The sequence below is a fragment of the Pseudopipra pipra genome, chromosome 12 (assembly GCF_036250125.1).
Source record: "Pseudopipra pipra isolate bDixPip1 chromosome 12, bDixPip1.hap1, whole genome shotgun sequence".
NCBI lineage: Eukaryota > Metazoa > Chordata > Aves > Passeriformes > Pipridae > Pseudopipra > Pseudopipra pipra.
Window position 1 is genome coordinate 12,361,017 of NC_087560.1, and position 21,456 is coordinate 12,382,472.

Genomic DNA, 21,456 nt, shown 5'->3' on the forward strand with positions numbered 1-21,456 from the left:
ATTTAAAAAGATGTGCCAAGTACCTTTTCCTTGAGCATAGGAGGATCAAACAACAGGAGATTGTTTTCATCTGGTATCCAGACTCAAAAGTTCTGTCTAGGATTTTCTCTGTGCTGCATCCCACATTTGCCCAGCCTGTATCTGGATTTTCTTTCTAAAAATCTGGTTCTGTGCTGTTTCTGTGCTATCTTTTTTGTCATACTCGCACACCAGTCAAACAAATAATCTTTTGCATAACTTAAATTCCTACCTGTTCTTTTATATTCCTGTTTTGGTCTGTGACAAGCTATATATTGGGTTTGAGGCTGTATTTTCTTTTTCTTTCTTCTCTCTCTCTTTTTTTTTTTTTTTTTAAAGTATATATAAAAAGTAGTTAGACCCTTCAGTTTTAAGGGAAGACTATTGGTTACAATAGCATCTCCAGTAGTCTGTTCTGTACTATTGTTCCCTTAAGAGTGATAAAAGTTTTTTGATATTATGCGGAAAAGACCTAAGAAAACAGATCTCTTGTGTAGAAATGTTGTAGAAGTGGGACATTCCCCTCGTCCATGGGTTTTCTGAGTGTGAGAAAAGTTGCAATTGGAATTGTTTGTTTGGTGATTTTTGATTTTAACATCTGTATTCATTTCCTGAGTGAGTGTTTCTCAGCTTTAAGAAAACGCTCCACTATTCAACCCATCAGTGTGAAATGATAAAGGCAAAGAGCAGGCAATGATTTTTAGGTCAAGGTCCAGAAATACAGCCAGAGAAGTGTCTTTGACAGAGATCCTTCCCCCTCCTACAACCTTGCTCATGGGAGTAGGGATTGATTGCTGACTGGTTACCAGCAAGTGTGTCTGGGCTGTGAGGAGAGATGGAAGCTGCACCTTGCCCACCTCCTCCTGCATCAAGGAGTTGCTGGGGGTGGGGATGTTAGTTCCAGGAAGGGATGGCTTGGCCACAGAGTAGCTGTAGTGTAGACCCAAGCCATTTACTGTCATTCCTGTATTCATTAAGATATGGTTTTTAGGTATCATTTAGGTCAACTTGCCTTGTGTTAGCAGTATTATTGATAAATAGTGTTCCCCTGGTGTGTCCTGACTGTGAACACACCCCTTACCAGTCTGCTGCCCGCAGAACAGAGCAGAATGTGGGCGAGAGAAAGGTGTATGCAGCACAAAGCAAAACTAAGAGTCAGGTCGTCTGCCAAGTCATTATGGAGGAAGAGGAATGTGTGCAAGTCTTCTTCAACACTTGTTTCAGAGACTAATTTCTTATGTTCTGTTTTTCAGCCCTCAGGTTACAAAATAAACAAGCCAGAATTTTGAAAACGGAGATGATGATGATGATGATGATAATAATAATAATAGCTTGTGTCTAGAAGATAACTAGGCTTCTGGTTGTGCTTCATTATTTACAAATCCCAAGCATATTTTAACATAATTTGTCCAAGTAGCACAGTACTCTTCTATCATGTTCCTTTCCCAGACCATCTATCCTTCTTGTCTAAATGTCCCCAGATTCTTTCATCTCTCTGCGGGAAACTGTTGGACAGTTATGCAATTCCAGCAGGCAGAACGAGCTTTTCAGTGGCACTTGTGACTCTGAAGACAGGATTCCATCTTGCTTACAGAAACCCTTGGGCTAATTCAAAGGCCACCCATTTGCAGCACCAGAATTGAAGTTTCAAATGGCTTTTCCTTGGCTCTCTTAAATAGAAATAGACAAATGGGGCACAGAGCTGAGTTTTCCACTTCCATACATACTTATGGATAACTTACTCTCGGGATATCAGATTTGCAATAACCTAAAGCTGTTAGAAATGGTTCATGAACATTCAGGCATGCATACATAATTCATGTTAACTGAATACATTTATGTGCACGCTCATAAAATGGAAACAGGTTGCAACTTATTAGTGGAATAAATGAAATTGCTTCTTTATAGCATGTGTTTTATGCTTCTTCCTAATTTAAAGCTAGATCATTAAAGTATAAAATTGGCTGATAATTACAATAAATATTCCTATAATGTTTCTACTTGCCAGCTTGCACATAATCTTCCTTTGTTTCTCTTTAAAAACATTTATTCTATCTCAGTTTGTTCAATATATGCCATGAGGATTTCAAATCTGTGTACTGGTGGGTTACTAACTTCTAAATGAAGGCTTGAGGTAAAATGTCAAGTTTTACCTGAGTTAAATTATTCTTGGTGGAGATTCGTTGAAAGGATTGAATCCCTTTCACAATGGCTGTTGCTCTTGGCTAAATTCCTCCTACATTATTAGACAGCTTTACCAATGTTATGTCACAGTTGTCTAGAGGGAGAAAAAAAAAAAACCAAACAAACACCACTTTCTGATGTTGTGTTGTGTAGGAAAAAACGCAGTGGAAACATATATTACAATCTAAATCCTGAAAATGGAATAACTCTCAGCCAAACCTTTTAATCTACATGAAATTAGGTACCAGATCACATGTGACACACCATTAGACTCAGAAAGCTGTTTGGTTTCAGGGAATACAATATGTGCCTCAGCACTGCCAAGTAACATGCAAAGGCTTTCTTAATGTTGGGGGTTTTTTCGCAATGTCTCAAAATAAAAAAAATCCTTGCATAGTTACATTTTTGAACTTCACTGCAGTCAAAAATAATTTTTCCTATACTCAAGAATTAATATCTATCTCGGGACTTGATATTTTAGCAGACTAATAAGCAGGCATGCAAGTTTAAATCTTGTTGCAGTCAGTGCAGGAAAAGGTGTCCTGTGAAACTGAACTTTGGCAAAAGCCTTGGAATTTGAATGTCTTGTATGTCTACAATTCGAAATCTGATAGTTTTTAACTATTTTAATAATTTAATTGAAAAAAAGCCACAATAACCCTTTTGTATTTAAATTTGTTTAGATGGATTTAAATCACAATGAATTATATATTTGTGATTAAAAGACACTCAATAATTTCATTATTTATTCTTCATACCAGTTTAGTAACACTTTATTTTTGGGATTAAAGGCCACATGAAGGAATTTAGTTTCAAAGCCGCAGATTTTGCACACAGTTAACTAAAGTTAGAGCAATTGGAATGACTTCTATTGATTCCATGATGTATTCTTTTATTAGTTTGCCACAAAGTGAAACAATTATAAATCTTAAATCTGTACACACTGTGATGTTTTCTGTTCTCCTAATGTTCAAGTTATCATATTTACAGGATTTGATGCATTAAGTTTCCTATATCTCTGTCCTTCCTATTTTAAGTGAGTTGAAATACCAATGGAAAAGAAAAAAATCTCTGGACTTTTAAACCCCACACAGTTGGACGGCACCTTCCTTTTTTCCTATGTCAAACTTCATCCTCAGTATTTCTATCTTTTTAATTGTAAGGAGAAACAGAAATTTGTCCATTTCTTAGTCCAGTTTTATCAAAGCTGACACCCAAAGCTCCATACTACACAGCTCTCCTGTTTTGAAATAGTCTAAAGCATCCTGCTTTTGTTGTGGGTTTTTTTGCTGTTTGTTTGGTTTCTTGGTTTTTATCTGACTGAAATCTCTAGTTTACAAATGCTTTCTCATGCTGTACTAAGGAAGACTATCTGGAAGCTACCTGGATATAGTGAGCAGAACACAGGAACGTTTTCAGAAGTGTTGAACTTGGAAGATTGGCTCTGGCACACAGTTTAAGTAGAAATCATTGTTGTAATCACCCCACCTTTTCTTTGGCAGATTGGTTAATAGCAACCCAGGGTTACGTGGCCATGAGTCTAATGTCTAGGTCAGACTACCCAGGATGGTTAGAACTTTAATCCCCTTGCACTAATCCTTTTGGTGTATGCCATGAAAGCATAGCCTGTAGCTGTCAAATTATATATGCACTGTGGGTGTAGTCTGTTTAAGTTCAGGACTTAGCATCATGTATTCCAATTCAATTTATTTTTATATCTCATCTTTCACACAGAGGGTCTGAAAATGCTCAACAGTGAGAGACAGAATAATGAGATAATGCTTTACAGAACTGTGAAAAGTGACTTGCATATAGATAGCAAGTAAGGCAAAGGTTGGGTTTGAGTGAGAGAAGACAGCTGTAAATTAAAAGCAGTAGTAGTATAAATACAGAGCAGCTCTGATAGAAGAGACTTGAAAAGTATATGGAAAAGGTTTGTGTTAATGTTAACTTCTTGTGAGAGTCAATAGTAGAATAATAAAGCTTCCTACCTATGCAGTGTTGATTGTGCTAAATGGTATTTTGTTTTGCAGGAATTTGTGTTACTGGGATTCAACAACATGCTTCTAAATTTGTTACTTATGGGAGAAACATTATAACAATGGAAAGGTAAAAATCCTATTATAGCATGTACCTGATGGCAAACAGAGTTCCTACTGAGGGTCCTTGAAGGGATGGCATCATTGAAGTGTGTGAGGGAAGGAAAAAAATCAAGAAAGTGGACTATAAAGGTTATTTTAGATAAAATTAATCCTGATCTGAGCAAGAGTCATAATGACAAGATGGAAATGGTAGTAAGCCTTCTGTCAGGAAATGGGGGTGGAGGGTGTGATAGAAATATAGGGGTTTGGTGAGATGACTAGATATCTTGAATTGGATGTTCATTTTCCCAGATCATTTCACTTGTCTTTCCTCCAGAACATTTTCTTATCTCTCCCAACCTGCAATATCTAGCACCGCATAAACAAAGAGTTTCCCACCATGGGATTTTATCCTGGTTTTCTTTGTTAAAATGCAGACTTTTTTGGTATGATCTGAGTCTTGTGATCTTTAGTGAAGTAGTAAAACTGAGTTCTTAGTTGGTAGTAGCAGAATCAGGGAGAATATTTTGTCTTTGGACTTCTCTACAGAAAAAGACAATATACTATAAATTCACTTCCCCCACATTCCTGAACTACCTTAGTTGCATGTCCACAACTCATAAGGTAGACCAGATTTGAGCTGAGGACTATTAACAAATGTACATCAATTGCATAAAATTGATGGGCCAGGCTGAAACAAGAATAGAAGCTGAGGGGGAAAAAATGAGATTGAAAGTTCAGAGCTTTAAGCAGTGAAAAATGGACAAGATGTATAAAGCCTAAAAGAAGTAGAAAAATGCTTCAAATATAGACTTTGCTCTTTCAGGACAGCATCAAAGGCTGGTTGTTGGGAAGGGTTGGGAAGGATAGAGTATAAATAATCAGTGCTTCCATGAAGATGGCTTAGGAGAAGCCCACTATAAAAACCCAATAATTAAAATAAGAATGAAAGTGGTTCAAAGTCAGAGGGAGAAGGATTTGGGAAGAGAGTATCACTTCCATTGAATGTTCAAACAAATCCTGAGTCTTGCTCCAAAATTTGCCAAGTTGATTATTTGGTCTTTACATGGCCTTCACTCATCCTTCTGAAAAGCCTCGGGTTTAGAAGGTAACCTCACTCTGATTTGCAGAGTTGTGAGCACCTGTGTACAGATTTCTGCAAATTTTTGATATACACCTTAATATGCAGAGTAGCATGCTACAAAATTGAATTACCACAGAAGTAGTTTTATTCCCAAACTTCCTTTTATATAAATGAGCTGGCTGGAAATAGTAGGCAATTGTGGGGTGTTTCTCACCCAGTGATGAATTTGTCATAGGACTACAATGTAACTAGTTATTAAATATTGTGAATATATTATTTGCTAATAAAAAAGTCAAACTGTTTAGCAGCATTATGCTAAGAAACCACAATGACCCTTAACATAAGTCCTGACACAAATTATTATTGTTTACACAGACCTCCCAGGAGTCTGCTAAATGCAGTTTGCCAGTCAAAGTGTTGTAGCTGTGATGCTTGAGACAGTCTATTCTTTTACATGCAGTACTGGGCTCTAATGCAGACTATTAGTTGAACAGTGCATAAATAAGTCCTGCTTTCTGCTCCTTTTCCATGTAAGTTATGAAAACAGAAGATGTGATTGAAATAGTATCCTCTCAGATTACCTGGACAATCTTGCATATTCCCTCTATCATTTTTATTAATGACTTTGTTGGTGTAAAATTGTAGCATGTTGAGAAAGGTTTTGGATCTAAAATATGTCATCACCTTTAAATGACATTCACTGGGGGAGATTAACTAAACACATGCGCTTTCTGCTCTATGGCGTAGTTAATAAAATATGAACTCAGCACACAGTCTAATATTGATTTCTCTAGGAAAGTCTGGATTGATATTAGATAATGATGTTGCATATGGACAGCAAATGACTTAAAAGACCTACTCAGCTTTTTGATATTCACACTGCACTTTCAGCACATTCTGCAAATATATCAGAACATTTCCTATCTAACCAAAATGACTGCACCTGATATTTGTCAGAATGTTTGTCAGCATTCTGTTTGTTTCTCAGTGAAATGCTTTAGGTTAGCTTTTGCAGTTTAGGAGCTTGGTTAGAGAAAGTGGTGATGTACCTTCTGAAATTCAAACAGGGAAACCTTCTGATACACCTCAAAATAACAAGGCTACAGTATTTCAGAAAGTGAGTCAAAGAATGCTCAGCCCACCCTCTGGGGAAAGCAAAACCTTCTGCTCCCTTGGGTTGCTAGCCCAGAATCTGAGCTGTACCTCTACAAAAACATGAACATAGTGAGGAGAGTGTCAGGGAATGCCAAAAATTTGGTTAATATTAGGACTGGGAAAGGTAGAGCTGTGTCAGTTACTATAGTGTGGTGGGTCAGTCCTTCAGTACCTGTTGGTGCTGAACTTACCTTACGCTCCTTTTTTTGTATGTTAAACTGCAGATCTAATCAAAGGACCAACTAAACAATTTACCTTTGCTTATACTGTCTCTTTATTGAGATTTTAAGTATGTTGTATGGAATAATGGTCTATATAACTGAGGAGAGTATGGGGTTTTTTTTTCTGTTTTTGGAGCCTTGCAGTTTTGCAGTAAGCCTCAGCCAGTGTTAGGGTAGAGTGGCCATATAAAAGAAATGGTTTAGCATTGGACAATGAAAGCCTAGCAGTAGTAACAGGGTGGAAATCTAAGCAGGAGGCTGGAGATTTGTTCTGTGGCATGTTGGATATGAAGAGATATAGTTAACACTGGAATGAATGTTTATGTTGGGGTAGCAATAGAATTTTGTAAATAGTGGGATGAATACCTTCCCTCAATAAAGCCTGAGTATCATTATGAAGAAGCTACCACAGCTCAGTCTGAAACTATAGGCCTGATCCAGAAATAAGTGAGAGAATATTTGGCTTGTGGTATATTTTAGCTAGACTAGATGATAGAAATTGTCTACCAGAATTCAAAGGATCTGCCTCATAAGATGAAGAACTCTGGTATTTTTTTTTCTTTGTCTTATAAGTAACAACATCTGACATAAAATTCTTAAAAAACCTCAGCTAGCACAAAGAAAACTTAAATATTTTACCTTCAAGTTGAATTAAGTGCACATACTAGATATCTTTCTTTTTTACTAACTTTTCCTTAAAGAATCAAGGCTTAAATGAGTGTTCATTAAGTTTATTGGTTATACATGAATGAAGACTGAGGTTTTCTGAATATAAGCCTATAGATAACAAGCTTCCATATTGAAATTGGTTAAAAGATTGACAGAAGCTTATAGGTGGTTACTTGGTCTGTGATGTATAACTTGTTTAATGTGTAAGAGCACCCTGTACATTAGAATAGCCATGTGCATTTCTAACTGAATGCTTCTATGTTGTATGTGGTGACACAAGTTCAAATGTTTTCATAATTTTTTCTGAAAAGTGTGTTATTTACTTACTACATCTTTCAAATAATCTGGACTGTCTTTTCAGAGGTTGGGGTGGGTTTTCTTAAAAAAATAGATTGATTTTATTTTCCTTTCATAATTAAAACTAATATAAGTAATGTCATAAGGGAAAAGTTAAAAGATGTAATTAGTTGTGACAAAGATTTTTCAGTCAAGTTTTAACCCTTGGAGCTTTGGAAGTGGTTAAACACTCTTGTAGCAACATGCTGGTATTGTCCTGGTTTGAACAACCTCAATTGCAGGTGCCTCCTGCTCAGCAAACTCAACCTTGTGATTATTTGCAGCACTGGGCTGCACAAACCACGCAATTCCTTTACCCTACTGAAGTGTCAAAAGGAAATCTGAATGGGCTGCGACCCCCAAAAGGGAAGCTTTAACAGGATGCTTGATTGCCACTAATATTCTGGAAAAGATACTTTGGGATCTTTGACCTTGCGCAGTTAAAGGTCTCTCTTTAGTGTCTACCTCATCATAGAACATCTCTGGGTTTAACAGCATGTGGTGCCTTGGTTCCATACCAACTCCAAGGGAAGGCTGCCACCTACTGAACTCCCGATTTTGTTTCCTGCAACATCTGTATTTGCCAATTTCTCACCCAAAACAGTGATCAAATCCTGTCTTGCTTTTATTGTAAGGAACGCGTGATGATCGAGGTCATTACATGACACAACTATATAGGATGTAGCAAATCTGGGTGAGATTACTGCAGCCTGGCACTTGCTAACAGATGTATTTTATTTCTTTTCATTGCGGGCATTAGAACATGTATTTTAACACACTAATTATAAGAAATTGCAATAAAAGTGAAGTTAACAGCAGCCCACATAGCATTACTGTTATCTGACCCTGATTTGAACTCTTCACTGCTGGAAGTGCTAAAATATACTGCTAAGGATTTCTTTAGAAATTCACAAATAATTGATGTGATATTTCAGTCTTAGTCTCATAAAATTTAGAAGTGTCTTTAAAAAAATTAAACCAATAAGACTTCTCCTGCTTCCCACTAGACATTCAAGTGCATTTCATCAAAGTTTCTCATGCAAAAAATTTCAATTATCCATCCATAAATATTGATGAAATAAAGTATATATTTATCCCATAAACTCTTCTGTTCATTCCAGCATGACTAAAATTGTAGATCTCTTGATGGTTTTTCCTTCTAAAATTTTTCTTTTGGCAAAGCAGAGGGAAACAAATTCCATTTTTGGAAATATGTATGTTCATTTCCAAAGGAAAACAGGACAACTTCAGTTTTGTGCAAAAACTGAATCTCATAGAATGAATATTTTGGATGCCTTTCAGATATAGCTTCAAACTTTTGTTCAAAATTGGTGATTTGGCTTCTCATGGATCATCTGGATTAGAGGATGACTTCATGGAACCAACCCAAGCATCTCCAGAATACAAAGCTTTGTTTTACATGCCTCTGCTAGGGAAAAAAATAAATAATAAGAAAAAGATGCTGAAACACAGATTAAAATAGGAGCAACGAGGGTCTTTCTGATTATAAGAAAATGTTTTGAAAGTTCTTTAGAAGTATTTGCTTAGATTTGCATCACAGTAGTTTTGTGACCTTGCATAAACAAACTTCAGCATGTGATAACTTGAGGTCTTTCCTTTAGGCAGCTGCTGGACCATTAAAATTGTTCGTAGTTCCTGCCACACTTTGGCAAAAGCTTCTGTAGACACTCCCTGTAAATTTGGCACAAAATAAGAGAATGGAGTGGGGGAAAAACATGTAGAAAACACAATTGCAGAAGTGAAGCTAAATCAGCAAGCTCTTGTGTCACAGTTTAGTTCTCAGTATTGCTAGACCACAGAGGTGACTCTTGGCCAGAAAATTCCCATTACTTCAGTAGTTACATTTTCCTTTTTACTGTGCAGTGTGTTTCTTAAGAGCCATCACAGTTTGCAATTGGTGTACTTTAGTAGAAGTAAAAGTTATTCCAGGTGGCAGGTGATTCTGGATATTCTGTGCATTGGGGAAAACAGGTGGTGACTTGGCCACAGCAGAATCTACCCATACCCCTTCACCCTGTTTTTGCACTCATTTAAATGAATTATCTCACGGATTCAGTCTTTTTCCTCTGAGGCAATCAGAGCCCCCGCTGTAACTCGGGGGAAGGTGCAGATGAGACCTGGTGCAAATTAACCAAAATGCTCACTCTGAGATTGAGGGAAATAGAGGCTCATGCTCTGTCTTTAGCTTAACTACATCAGCACTGCTTCAAGCACCCTGAACTGGTTATTTTGCTTTGAGAAAAGAGCAGCTGATGTAACCACTCGTTGTGATGAAGCAGAAAATTCAGTAGAAACAAGCTGTTATAATGTGGGTTTTCTGCCTTTTTCTTTGCCCTCCTTCATAGTTTCCATTCTTGGGTTCTTTTCAGGTGAGTTCTCCCACTCATGAAAGCTGACAGGTTTCAAAGGATGCTCAAACAGCTGGTTCTGATGTGATGGTTACCCTTTTCCAGCAGGCGTTGGCTTGAAACGCACCAAGTCTTAGAGATCTTTCATAGGGATCAAGGGCTCAACTCTAGAAAATATTAAGGCATCCAAAGGCTTGTGATTGCAGGGAGATTACTCATGGGCTTAATGTGCTTAGTACCTGGCTGATTCACGCTGTAATAGGAGGCTCTTTGTGCTGTAGAAGGAAATAATAAGAGGCTTGACTCTGTGGCTTGTTAGGTGAAGTTCAATAGTAAAGCTCTTATCACCAAATAGTTGGTATTTAGGAGATGATTCTATTTATAGAAGAACACTTTGTTTTATTTCCATGCATTGTTTATTCCGAGGTTTATCTTTTCTGATTATCATAAATATGTAGGTTGCTAGAAGTGCTTTTATATGTCATGCTTCTTCCTTTGTGCAAGAACAAACTGATGCTTTATTCTATTTGCAGCAAATCGTTGCTGAGTATAGATGGTGCAGAGCATAGAGCTTCATGTGTTTGCTTTGTTTCTTTGCAGAAAAATGAAGTGACAGGTGCTTAGCCTCATTTTTCATGCTAGCTTTGCCATGCCATTTTCACCAATAATGAAGGCAGCTGCCAGAGCTTGAGGAAATCAGGCGAAAAATTCAGCTGGCAGGTAGACCCAGTCACTTTAAGAAATGTAATCTTGTGTTAGCAGATGGTAATTAAAAGGCAGAAGAAATAAAATTTTGTCTCAGTTTTCTGCACTGTTACATCAATTAAATCTGCAGTAGAAATGCAAGCAGAAAATATAGTTTATTTTCATGTGGCTACACAGTATGATTGTATGCAAATCTAATGATTTGTTTTGCAGAGACAATTGCAATTTTTTTTAACCTAAGTAAAATAACTGATCATTTGCAGGGAGTATGTGTATGCAGTAAATCTTCAGTCTTTAATATCCCTAATGCAATGAAAAGCATCTCCTTGTTTTCTATTCGTTGTTAAACCTCAAATTAGATTCTGCTGTCTATACACTTCCAGCTTTCAGTAACACCAATTTAAATCTGAGCAGTTCAGTATATCTTAGTGTGGAGAACTAATCTAGCTCAGGCCTCAGCAGGGGTGCATCCTTTTAAAAGAGAATATCCAAAAAGGGCAAGATTGAGCCTGGTAATAGTTGTTATGACCTTGCAGGAAAATAATGTTTCAACTCTGACAAGATTCCTAAGGATTTTCTGTTGTTCCTACTACTTGCAGATGTCTAGTTTTGAGCATGGAACCTTATCATCCCTCATATGTTACTACTTATAGCTGCTACAATCATGAACAACATGTGGAAATCACTTCAAGTGTGAAATAATGACATAATTAAAGCTCATTATGGCAGAGGCAAAACCCTGGTGTAGCTATGTCACTGTTTCCGGAGCAAGTTGTGATTTGCAGGGGTTTTATGAGTCATACATAAATATTCACCCAATTTTATAAAAATTCACCCAATTTAGAACATTACAGTATAGTCGAACTTGAATGGTATTTTACTAAATGCTGTTATTAATTTTTAAAAGTCACAGGGCTGTTTAGTTTAAAATTGATTGAGTGACCAGATGTTTATCTTTTATTTCTGTAACTTCAAGCTAGGTTTGTATGTGATGCTAAAACCACACATTTTTTTCCTACCTCTCTTGCACCAAGTCTGTGTTAAAGACAAAGAAAAATAACCTAGATATGTTTAAAAGCACAATTCCCTGTTCTTCAATCCTGTTGACTGATTGCTGATGACTCTGAACATAATGGAAATTTTATCATTGTATCTCCCATTCTAGTGAGACTGATATAGCAAGCAACTTTTTTTCAGTTTTTTTTAAGTGTTCAGTTGAGCAGAAATGCAAACACACTCCTTAAAGCTACAGTGATCTAAAGCATCAATTCAGATCAAATGATTAACTCTAATTGTGTCTGGTGACATTCCTGCTCATTTAAATATATAAAAATAGTGATCATATAAGGATGTGGGATTTTTATTAGTTCTTATGAGTAACAATGAATATTAGTTTTGAATCATAATTCACATTTATTTCACATTTGCCTGTGGAATATATCCATGGATTTGCATCTAAGAAAAGACTTTGCATTTAAGTGAGAAATTTCACTTAATCAACTCTACTTAAGAGAGAGAAAAACCTGGAGCAGGGGAAGTGGGGAAGGGGCATCTAATTTATTGAGACAACCATACCTCTCTTGCCAGGTGCAGATTTTCCTGTGTGGGATCACCAGTCATAAGGAGCTGATGGGATGGGTACCAGACTCTTCACTGATGCCACATAGCACAGAGAACCCTGCAGGAACAGAGTAAGACAGAGAGCAAGTGTGGGGGCACAGCTTCAGATACAAATTAGACTGGTGGTGGCTGGGAACACTTTTATCTCCTGACATAATCCTGAGGTTGGCTTTTCCTGTTTTTTATTCCAGGTCACAAAATTTGCCTCGTGGACACTGGTGCTGAGCACTGATGTCCACAGGTGTAGCCTGGAAGCAGTGGTAGAAAGGGAGTAGAGATCAAAGACCTAGGCCAGGGCTGACTCTTGGACCTGGCCTAAAGGTTAGGCCATTTAACCCATCGTCCCAAATATCAGCTTGTAACTTCCTAGGTTTTGCCACCTTTGCCTCACCACGCATTCGAGCTTTAAACACTTGTTTAAATAAGATATTGCAAAGGAACAAAATAAAGAATTAGCAAGGTAAAAGGACAAGTCTGAGAAACTTTCCCTGGTGCTCTCTGTTAAATGGGGGAGCGCTTGATAATGTCGCTTAGTATTTCTTAGTTGTTTTGTAGCCTTATCATTGTGCCTGGGCATTAAGGTAGTCCAACACTGTTAAGCCTTTTGCTTTCTCTGGAGACTGACATTTAACCTCTAAGTTGTTCAGCTAGAGATTTTAGATGAGGAATCTCCATTTGTACCTGGCTTTCCCACACACAGCAAGCCTGTGGGAGAATCTGAATTCCTATGCTAGCTGGGGATGTTCATTGTTGCAATGCTTCTGGTTTTGAAATTTTATCTGTGTCCTCTGAGAAATGATCTTTTTATATACCCAGAGGGCAAAAACATTTTAGCTAAGGCCTTCCAAAAAAATGAATGCTGTATTCCTCCTGCTGGGACTTTGTGTTGAAGAAGGAAACAGATGCTTCACTTGGTTTCTCCTCTCACACAGAAATCAGTGAAGAGGGTAATATAAAGTCAAACTCTGAGAATGTGCAAAGCAAACTCAGTGCACTGCCACTGGCATTCTATAAAATAGTTAAATGCCCTTAGGAATTTTGTGGCCTTAGAATGTCCCATTTTGGGCACTTACAGGGGCCCAATAGTCTTAAAATGCTGAACAACCTTTCTTGATAAATTGGGGTTACTACTGGGTGTGTTGCATCCTTCACTAAAAGCATTGATAATAAATAAATAAATACTTGCTTCAGTATTTATGCCCTGTCCCTTATTAGCCTTCTAAGCAGTTTCCTCCTCCATTTTCAGAGTTGACAGAAATGTTGGGAGTGGCTTGAGAAATGGCAGGGATCTTTGGGCTAGGAAATTCTGTGATCTGAAAATAAAATCAGAGGGGGTTAAGTACACTGTTAAAGAAGGGGTGAAGTGGGAGAATAAGAAAACAGTTTGGATTCAGTTTGACATTTTCTTTTATAATACTTGGCCTCAGTTAGCTCGTGCAGCGATAGTAATTTCTCAGCACAATGTCAGGTTGTGAAGGAATGTGACAGCCTTCCCTGCTAACCTAGGCTGCCTGCTAGAAATTATCATTTATTATCATTATTAGTGTAACCAACCAACCCCAGGTCTGATCCTATTCCAGTGGCACTGAAATGGCAAAAATCCCAGTCACATCAACAGTACAGGCTCAGGCCTGAAGCCCTATTATTTAAAGAAAGCCAGTGGTGATTAGTGACTGGAGTTCTGTTATTGTATGTGGGATTTATGTTCTGTTTTTTAATGGAGTGTGTGAAATGAGGAGCTTTAAAATAGTAGCTACTATGAGAAAAATAGTTTAATGTGATTTTAGAGGTTTTATATAATATATTACCAGATGTTTTACTCAATCAGTAAAACAGCTTTTCTTGGACAGCATTCTGCTCCAGTGGATAAACTTCCATAATTACCCTGACACCACAATTAAAAATTATCTAGACTCCTTCCTTCTAGTTTGTTCAAGCTGATGAGAAACTGGTAAGATGGCGTTTCAGTGCCTGTGACATGTTGTTATCACTTGGCAACATTTAAATGCAGAATATTTCAAAATCAAATCTCTAAGACTGAACATTACTTTGAAGAAATGTGTCAACAAAATGCTGTCAGCTCCTTGCCTCTTGACAAGCTGTACAGATTTCAGACTCTGAACCGTAGCTTGTCCATCAAATCAGCAGATGTCCTTTCTGGCACTCTTGGTGCCACTCACTGTGCTCAGTTGGGTTGGTTGGTGGCTTTTTTAAAAGGCAGGAAAGAGACTGAGATTGTAACTGAGGCCGAAGATCTGGTCTTCAAGTAGAGATGAGCAACTCAGACTTATTGCTTATGTATCTGGCAGTGAGAAGAAGGAAGCCCTGAAGACTTTGGTGCTTTGCTCATTTGATCTCAGACAGGGATGGGGTGTCCTGAAGGACAAGAATGGCTAATTGAAAGCTGCTTCTCTCAGCCCTAGAAAAGGAAAGAAATGCTCAGAGCACTTTTTCAGGCTGCAAAGTGTCACACATCTAGATGATTCTGACTGCTGTCACTGTAGTATGTAATTTCCTACTGTTTCAAGAAGGACAGCACGAAAATAGCACCCATTTCCCTGTCTGAGAAAATCCTCTGCTAGCGAGGTACTTCTGGCTGCTATTATCCCCACTTCTTGTGAATTGGCTTGGCTAGAGAGGTTCAGCTGTTTCTGGTTTTCATTGAAAGGGATTATAATACACAGATTCAGCAGGTTTAATGTTTTACATGCCAGTTTTAATTGATTGTTAGACTCCGAAGCATCTTGTCATGAGTTGAGAGATGATAGAGTGTCTTTTTCAGATTTATGTGTGTCTTGCATGTATCCTGGTGCTGAACTTACCTAGTGCCTTTTTGGGCCCATAAGCTGCTTTTATTCCCTAAGGGCGCTGTGCATATCCTTCTCAAATAACACAAAAATGAAGGCTATTTGTAGCCTAGCAAATACAGGTTTGTAGAAAAGAAAGTTGATATTTTTCATCATATGGATTCTTCAGTTTTAAATTTAAATGGGTTGAAATATCTTTGATCAGTATACTTTAAAGTATACTTCTGTAAAACGTATGTGCTTTGACTCTGTCTTTGTTTGTAAATTAAACCTGATTTCCTTACGTTCTGTAATAGCTTGCAGTTCTGTTTTTCTTGGCATAAAACCTCTTTCCGTCTGTCCTTCGGTTAGTCAAAGGTAGAAGACTCTCCCTGAGAGAGAGATTAGTTTTTCTCACTGGAATTCATACTGCAGGATGACAGTCTTCTCTGGCACACAGTAAGCTCACCACCATCCACAGTATACATGAAATCATAATCAAAGACAGATGCCTTTGCCTGTTATAAATAATCAGTGCTGCTTGCATAGACCAGGAAAAATCCTTGTTTAGACTGGTCTTACTTTCTTTCTTGGACCTCTGTATTTCCCTTGGCCTTCCCTTTTTTCATCTTTTCTCTGTCTCTAATTCTAGATATTTGCCTAAGGAAATAAGAGGAATGGGGAAAGTAGGTCTTGGCACTCTCTGAATTCTCAGTGGATTACCCTATGGAGTGAAATTAAATACACATGACATATAAAAGGGAACAGCCTTTTAATTTATAGCAAAAATCCCATTTCACAATAAATCCGTTCTTTCCTGTTTGTTCATGTGCATGATGAGAACATGTCATATGCTTCTGTGAAGCTGATATAGAAGCTCTTTGTTCTGTGTAGGATTAATTTTTTTTGAATTGGTGAAAGGTTCTCTGTAAATATCAAATAGCAATTGCGGATATGCTTTTAAATTTGCTTGCTTTTATAGCAAAATCCATCACAGCACAGTCTATTCTAACAGCTTCTTGTAAAGGCGTGGTCCTGCCAACTACAAATTGTCCTCAAATAGTGGTGAGATTTCTGACATGTCAGGGCTCAGATTAGAGCTCTTATGGGGGAATATTTTCAGATCTCTTTGTGGAAAAATTCTGCTCTAGAGGAGGATGCCATTGTGAATTTTTAGCCCCTGGGCAGTGCACACAGCACTGCTTTGCTGAGTGTTGGGTAAGGTTTTTCAGCTGCAGTCGCCACTCTAATAACATGCTTCTTATTCATATGTTCTGCACTGTTCCTGGCTAAACAGTATGTGTGAATGTTTTGCTTGTAGTGTTTTGTACTCTAGGCTTCCAAATTCTTGTGCTGGTTTATTTTTTTCAGGAATATATAGAGTGACAAGGCAGGGATTGTGAAGAGGGAGTTGCACCACTAATGGATCACTGCTACACAACCAACAATGTCCTGTGCTCTTATGGGAGTTTTGCAAAGACCTAGTGGTAAGAAATGAGAATATCAAGGAGAGTCAAACAATGTACTTGGATATCAAGGCTCCATTGGATGATTTTGCTGTAGAATGTGCACTCTGTTCTGATCCCAATGAGACTGAATTTGGTAGCAGAGCAAATCATGATCATTCTTACTCCATTCATCAGTAAAGTCTTCTAATGTGGACAGTAATTTAAAAAAATATCTGACTAAGAAGGGCTCTTATGATGGAACAGTAGGATTTTTATTTATTTCTTTATTTTTTAATCTCAGTGGTTTACCATGAAAAACACCACTGCCAGTGCTTTGATTAAAAATCCAGTTTGGTCCCCTTTCAAGGGACCCATCATTTTCTCCCAAAGGTCAGCTTTGTTCATGATTAAGTGGGGATTGAAAAGCTTTTTTTCTTCTTTCTTTTAAAACATATGGGCTAATTCCAGTATTAACTGCTGCAACTCTTATTTCACCATGGTAAAAAATAAATTACTGTAATTTCTTGCCTATAAGTATTTATAGTTTTCTCCTTTACTGACTGTTTTCCTCCTCTGCACAAGACCATAAATACATTAAGGAGCAAAGGAAGTTGAGATCAGTTTGCCTTTGACACGTAGGCTCTCAAGCTTGTTGATATTAGTCACATTAATTAATCATTTTATAGACTACAGGTTTTCTTAACGGAAGCATCATCTGATTCAAGTAATTAATCCCCCCCTCTGAAAAAAATACACACTCTTGGCATTAAGATGACTTATTGATACCTGTTGCCACAAAAATCATGCCAAATAGGTCAGATGTGGTTAAACTCTTAGATTTCTGAGCAGTGTTCAGGCTTCATCTGTCATAATTTTGCTTGATTTTCCACTTCTCTGGGAATCATTTAAGAATATAATAATACAAGTTTAATGAACTGAAATCCCTGTGCTTCAGCTGCCTTGGCACTATATTTTTTCCCCCTTCTGCAGTGAGCAGGATCTGATTACATTCAGGCACTTGCATTTTCCTCTCACTGAGCACAGAGTTGGTCAGCAGTGCAGGGCATGTGCAAGGGAAGGCACGAATCAATCTGTGTTTGCAGACCAGCTCTCTCTTTCATAGTGTGTTCAACTTCGACACTGTTCTTTTATGATATGTCCTAGGGAACGAAAACCCTATGGAGCAGGCTATATACTCAAACTATCACTGAAATTCCTGCTCTATCTGGAATGCTATAGAGTCTTTTTGAAGCCTTTGAGTTAGGAAGTGGCATGTTTCCTGAGAGCTGACACTCTGTGTTTTGCATAGTCATGGCAGAAATGTCACACTGAAAACATCCCAATGGATATTTACACCCATTTAATCATCCAGTGGAGAAGTAAGGCATGTATCACTGGTGATATGAATGCTGAGTATTGACTTTCCAGCTCTACTGGATATAACTTAATTATATGTCTTTCTTAATAGTATTCGGTTAATACAACCAAAACAAACTGTGCTTGTTTCTATGGAAGGGGTTTCCTTTTTTTCCCCCTCCTCTGCTTTTTCTTTCTTTCTACCCTGTAGTTTGATTCTTCTGTCTCTGATAAAATGACAAATTAGAACAAAAGCCAATTAAATTACTTTATTAGGGAATGCTGAATCATACTATCTTTGGGTCATGGCTGCAAATGGAAACATCTCATCCAGAAACATGAATTTCACTAAAATGTTGCATAAAATCCTTTCACTTTAACCAATGCAATCTGTTTAAATGTTTGTTCTTGTAGGTGAGGTAAACCCAGCCGATAAATATTTTAGGACAAACCATTAGATTAAGGTGAATTGCTAAAGGATGTAGTTTATGCTTTTGTGATTAACCAGCACAAGATATGTTGCTGTAAGCCATCTGTAAACAGATTCTTCACCTCCAGCCTTTTTTGAGGCTCTCTTTCGTTAAAACTAGGCAGTATAACAGTATCCTTTGTGATGCACTCTCTGCATAAATAATACTGTTGCCACTGAAACAGTCCCTGAGACTGGTTTTGTGAACACACAAAAGGTATAAGCACTTCTAGTTGGTAATTGTATATTTGACCCAACACGCTGTGTTTGCAATCCTTTCAATTTATGTCACTTGAAACTAAGTCTAATTCCTTCTTCCCCTCACCTGGTGAAGGGTATCTGTAAACCAAAACCCATGCAACCAGGATTTTATCTTAATACCTGTTACACCACTGAGAAGCCTGGCTTAATGCTGCCGACTGGAAGCCAGCTTGTCTGCGTGGAGACAGTAAGTGAAGAAATATATTTGCTATTTGTACACAGGTATGGCTAAATGGGAACAGCCAAGAGTAGGGACAGGGACAATGCTAGACTGGTGAGGAACAAAGAAGGAAGGCAACAGAGGATATATCAGAAGGAAAAGCATTCAGAGCTAGATATGGACCAGCCTTCTATTTTAGTTTACTAGGGGAATTAACTCTCTCCAACACATTTAATTTTACATCATGTCTGCCTTACTTTTTGGTAGTCTGCCTCTGCCATTCACTTAGGTATTAAAATGGCCTTTTTCACTTGTTCCTCATCTTGGCAGTGTTCAATGGGGCTGCCAAGAAAACTAAACCCTCTTCCTTAGTCTTCGAAAGCATAATCAGGGAAGCCAAGATTAGTCTTGCTAATAAATGTGTACAAGAGAACTCCTTTGGGTATTTCTGTTTTTCTAAGTATTTGCTTTAAAGGATTATGAGTTTCTACCCTCCCCCAGGGAAATAGTTGGAGTTCGTCTCGTCCTTCTGTGTGTTGTGGAGGGGAAGAGAAATTACCCAATCAGTCTGCTCTTTGATTTTCCAGAAGACCCTTTTTTCACTATTTTGGCAGTTGTAATGTTTTGCTTTCCAAGGACACTACTGAGACACCAGCCATCCCCTGAGGAACTGTGGTCAGTACTGTCTGTTTCCTCCAGGGAATAACAGCAGGGATGGTAGCTCTGTCAAATTAATGTGGGTTAAGGTCACTATCCCTTTGGGGGGGTTGGCTGGCTTGCCTTGGAGAAAGGGACAAGGGTCTGTAGGTAAAGAGAAATTGCCGTGTGATAACGAGCGTACGCTCGCACATATTCAGAACCCTTATCTCGGGTTGCTTTAGGCTGTGTGAGAACACGTCTCAGCGTATCTTTGTCTGATCTCAGCTAGTGCACTGGAAAACGAGCAGACGTGTGAGCGGGTGGAATTTCCACCCGGGCACAAAGAGGCTGTCCACCAGCCCATCGCAGAGCACATTAGCCTCTGTCGAAACAGGGTGAATGGATTCAGGCTGATCAATGGCTTTGTGCTGGCTGCAGTCACTGATTACTCTGAGACCATTCATAAATTATATTTTAAACAGTAGCATTTTTCAAGAGCTTGAAACAATTATGTGCATAGATTGAAATAACGCACTGTCATGGTAGTTTTACATCGCGTGTCTTGAGTACATGGTATTTAGTCTTTGCTGTTGGAAGCCACCATCTGTGCAAACATTTTAACTGATACCATTCTGAGAGGAATTTGATGAGTGGCACAGGAGAAACAAATTATTTAATTAATGATTTGGTTGCACATATGGACACATAATCCCTGGCCAGATGCATTCGGACATTTTGGGTCTTATATAAGCAGCATGGTAGGTCTTTACATGGCCAGTTACAGGCATCCACAATAAAGTTAGTACTGACAAGACCCCATTTTGAGGGCCCTTTTTTGGGGGGGGGCTGGAGGTGGGAGCTGCTGTTTGTGTGTACAGCATACTTCACCCCATTTTGTGTTTCTGTTTTTGCCTTTTCGGTGCAGCAACAACCCCTTCAGCTGAGGCCCTTCGGATTGCTTTGATATAAACATTCAAGAAGATCAAAGAGAAAGCAAGGCTCAGCTGGTGGCCTTTCCCTTTAAAGCAGTGGCTTTTAGGCCATGTCTCTGCTACAGATGTTTGCTGGCAGGGCTGTGTCAAGCCGGGTTTGATGAGGAGTTTGATCCCTGTCAGGCAGATTTGTGTGAGGAGAAGCCCTTGGAGCAGATGCAATTTTTCTGGTTAAGCTACATGTGCTTGCTTGGCAGGAGTGAGCAACAGATAGGCCTGACTTATGCTCGTGGTGCAAGTGCAGTTGTGCCAGTTCAAAAGGAATTTGCACATGGGAGATCTCACCCTCCTCATGCAATAGTGCCTTGCTAGCATGACTTCAGCCCAGGCTGAACAGAGCTCATGGATGTAGCTCTGCTGCCCAGGAAGTAAAGTAACTGAGCCTAAAAAATGATACTACTCTATTGGCAAGAACTCTGAAAGAAATGTGGTAAAACAACTCTCTAGCGTTGAACCGTCTTGTGTTTTAGCAACTGGTTTGGCCTATGCTGGCACAGAAGCATATGCTTGCTTAGGCAGGCTTTTTTTCAGCTGGAATGGATTTATCCTCTGTAGTTTAATTCTATCTCATTTGTTGGAAAACCTTTATGTAAAATCAAGACAGCAGTTTTTCCCCATAGTTGCATTTTTAGTAGAAATCCTGCTGTGAAGATTAAGAGACAGAAGATGGACTTCTAAAATGTGGCTGGCCTTTCCATTTTGGTGGAAATGCAGTGTTTCAGTGTTTGCCAGCATGGATCATAATTCCAGTGTTCTAAGAAATGTTTCCTCTTGGTAATGACTTGGACATGTCAGTAATTTAGGCACTTAAGAAAAGGAGAATTCCCTTCATTTTCAGAATGCTGTGTTTGTAGTGCCAAGGAGATGCATTTTGGGGAAAGCAGCTTAAACTCTAAGTCACTA

The 21,456-nt window shown here is 38.4% G+C and overlaps 1 long non-coding RNA gene across 2 annotated transcripts in view; it reads left to right on the forward strand.

The window, feature by feature from the left end:
* LOC135420938 (uncharacterized) overlaps positions 1–21,456 on the forward strand; it is a 54,250-nt gene that overhangs the window by 24,510 nt on the left and 8,284 nt on the right. The window lies entirely within an intron of this gene.